At 33.5% G+C, this 3,727-nt stretch overlaps 1 non-coding gene across 1 annotated transcript; it reads left to right on the top strand.

Moving 5' to 3' along the window:
- The first annotated feature begins 279 nt into the window (after window positions 1-279).
- On the top strand, window positions 280-354 carry LOC111762388 (small nucleolar RNA SNORD56). The gene has a single exon (XR_002795511.1). It is a non-coding gene; the product is annotated as a small nucleolar RNA SNORD56 (small nucleolar RNA).
- The last annotated feature ends 3,373 nt before the right edge of the window (window positions 355-3,727 follow it).

The raw sequence follows: 3,727 nt of genomic DNA, 5'->3' as shown, positions 1-3,727 counted from the left end.
TTATTTTTTTCTGAGCAAAAAGGCTAATCAAATTATAAGGCTCAGTTACCCCAGGGCATTATTAAAAATAATTTTTAAAAAATATTTCTCAGTCACATGTTCAAAATCACATAGGAATTTAGTGTATATTTACATACAATGAATGGAAAAAGAACAACATGTATTACATTGGTTTTACAAGCAGATTCCAGAAAATACTTGACATCTGATTTTTCAAAAATTTTATCATCATTTTAGTATTTACTTGCAAGGTATTGGAGAGAAATTAAAATAATAATCCTACAATGATGGCAATATTTTTTGTCATCAGCAGTTCACCTATAGAGTGAGTGTTGATAGTTTGGGTCTGAATGAAGTTGAGAAAAGAAGAATTTTTAAAAATCATAATCCTCTGATTAGGATGATGAGATCAGAGGACAGAGAGGTTAAGTTTCAAATGTGTCAGCCATTCATTAGAATGGTAAAGGTGTCTGTCATGGTAACAATCTTGTTTTGGAGAGGGAAGTGGTGAAGGAAGGTCTATTGTGTTCAATGAATAAATGGGAGTGACAGAGTGATGTGAAAATAAAAGTAGTGCCTAGCTTACAACAATATATAAAAGAATGGGAATCAAAACTTGTTAGAAGTCCAGAAAAGAAAACAACAACAACAACAACAGCAACAACAACAACAATGAGGGATTGAATACTGTCAGTGATAGGGTTTGAGTGGGGGAAGTTCTAGAGACTGCTTAAGGAATTTCTCCTACAGTGTAACCTCAGTGGCAGTGGGAATTGAAAAGGACAAGATAGGCTATACTGCATTAAAAAATAAACTCTGAAACATGACACAAGTTGAATGCAAAGTTTGTGGAAAGTTCACTGGAGGCCAGTGGTTCTTCTCCTTCATACTCTGAATCTGGGACCAATCTTTCCCCATCTCATTATACTACCATCTAAGTTCAATTCTCCAAATCATGGAGAAGTCAATGGGTAGCAGGGTAAATTGTGTGGGCTCATTACTTCAAAAGAAAAAAAGAGACAGAATGTTAAAAAAAATAAGGAAAAATCATCTCTGAGAATACCTTTGATATTTCAAAAATTTTGAACCATGTGTATGTGTTTGTGCATGTGTGTCACCCAAAAATAAAATTAAATCAGTGAGAAAGCCTTAATATGAAACACAAGGATAAAATAAACAAAGATAAAACAAATATAAATTTATACCAAATAAATAAGATAAAGATGTAAGGAAATAAAAATTATTTCAAGCAGTGCTTATATATAGTTCTCTGACTGTATATTTTAAGTAGGATATATTTTAAAGCATGAGAAGTAAAGAGATTTTTAAAGCTCACTCAGTAATATAGTTAATAACAAAATAAGTATTGTGATTTTGAAACTTTTTATGAATATCATGGGATAAGGCAATCAATAAGCATGTTATCATTATTAGGAACCAAGATTTTAATGTAATGTTTTAAAAATAAAAATTTTATAAGATAAAATTTTAACTTTAAATACCAGTATAAACTCATGCTGTTCCTTTAAAAAATGTGTCCTTCCTTATGAAAAATGAAAGCTATAGATAAGGTGCTTTGGAAATATTTTCAAATGGAAGTTACAGAAAACAATTTGGCCATATGTATCGGGAGTCTAAAAAATCACACAGTGAGTTGTTGGAGACTTCCAGTTGACCAATATGGTGGTGTAAAATGTTCCAGGTTGCCATTCTTTCTCTGAACAACTAGCAGCACCTGGCAGAGCAGTCTTCCTCAAAAGTCAAGAAAAGAGTTAAAGGTTTACAGTAACTTTGCTAATCTGAATCAAGAAAAATAGCATTAAAAATGGTATAGGAGAAAATTGTAGCACATTTTCTAGTCCCTCTCTCACTCATCTCTAGCTTAGTGTGAAGACAGCATACACTCCTATTGTGAGTCCTTGGCCCATTCCAGAGGGAAAAGGATAACCCTTATGCATATACTGGGTTGCCTGTATATTGGTGCCCATCTATCCAATGGCACTCTGAAATAAAGAACCAAGAATCTTTTCTGACTCACTCTTACAGAACTTGCTATGCAGGGAGAAGCAACTTGCTGACAGCTAAAGCAATGTGACAAGCAATTAAGTCAAAGCATCTTGGCACAAAGGATTACTGTCTTAAAGTCATACAGTAAAGCAGGGATGGGGAGGGGAGTCTTATTTCATAAGGAATTGAGGGAGCATTCAGATTCTTGAAAACAGAAGAATTCCTAAGACCATGAACACAAACCCAGGATAAGACATAGACTCAGAAAATACAAAGAAAACCTGGCACTTTATATTTACCTTGGGCTGTTCTTCTTGATAGGAGGACTAAACTCTGAAGGAAGGCACCAGTGAATGCAGAGCCAATTTGCAAAGACTGGGAAAAATTTTTTTTCTTGCATTAGCTTATTTAATTTTGCCAGCTCCTGGAACTCAAGGACATCTCTGTCATATCACTACCTGTATACAAACCTAAGGAACAGACAGCTCAAGGACTAAATCCCAGAATTAACACACTAAATATTTAAATGTTCAGTGTACAAAAAAAAATTAGAAGACAAATAAAATGATGACTTGTCCAAAAGAACAAGATAAAAATTTAGAAATCATCAATGAAAAATACTAGACTGTGGACATACCAGACAGATTAAAAAAAATTATCTTCAATATGCTCATGGAGACAAAGGAAAACATGGGGAAATAACAAAAAGATATCAGTAAAGCAATGAATGAAAGAATATGATAATATCAATAAAGAGATAGAAAATTTTAAAGGGAACCAAACAAATACTAGAATTGAAAGTCAGAATAACTGGTACGAAAAATTCACTAATGGGTTTTAACAGCAGATCAGAGTGGTTGATGATAAAATCAGCGAACTCAAAGAAGAGAATTGCTGAGGAGCAGAACAAAAAAAGGCTGAAAAAAGTGAAAAGAGCCTAAGAGCCCTTTGGGACACCGTCAATTGTACCAATATATGTATTATGGATGTACCAGAAGAAGAGAATGGAGAGAAGGAATATTCAAAGAACTAATGGCAATTTCTCAAATTCAGTAGAAGACACAAATATACATATTTAAGAACCCTAAAGAACACTAAAGAGGAAAAACTCAAAGAGAACCACGCCAAGAAACACGGTAGACTGCCAAGTGCCAAGGTCAAGAACAGAGGTCCAAAAACTGGAAGAAAAAGCAACATCTTATGTACAGGGGAGCCTCAATAAGATTAAATGCTGATTTTGCATCAGAAAACAATGCCGACAAGAAGTCAATGAGATGAAATATTAAAATTCCTGAAAGAAAACAATTGCTAACCATGAGTTTTATATCCAGAGAGATTGCCTCTCAAAAAATGAGGGAGAGATTCAGACATTCTCAGATTAAAAGAACAAATACAAAAAACTAAAGGAGTATCGCCACTAGACTTTCCCTACAAGCAATACTAATAGAAGTTCTTCAGACTGAAAGGAAATGACACTATACAGTGGATTCAAGTGGCATAAAGAAATAAAGACCTCTGATAAATGTAACTATATAGGTAAATATAAGTGCCAAAATGATTGCATTATATTTTTTTGGTGTGCAACTCCACTGTTTATCTCTTACAGGTTATAAAATGCAAATGTATATAAGGTATTGATAAATCTACTGTTTTGGAGCTGGGGTAGTTATATTAATATCAGATAAAATAACTTTAAGTAAAAAACTGTTATGAGAGAGAA

Source organism: Dasypus novemcinctus, chromosome 3 (assembly GCF_030445035.2).
Source record: "Dasypus novemcinctus isolate mDasNov1 chromosome 3, mDasNov1.1.hap2, whole genome shotgun sequence".
NCBI classification, from domain to species: Eukaryota; Metazoa; Chordata; class Mammalia; order Cingulata; family Dasypodidae; genus Dasypus; species Dasypus novemcinctus.
This window is presented reverse-complemented; position numbering and strand designations above follow the sequence as displayed.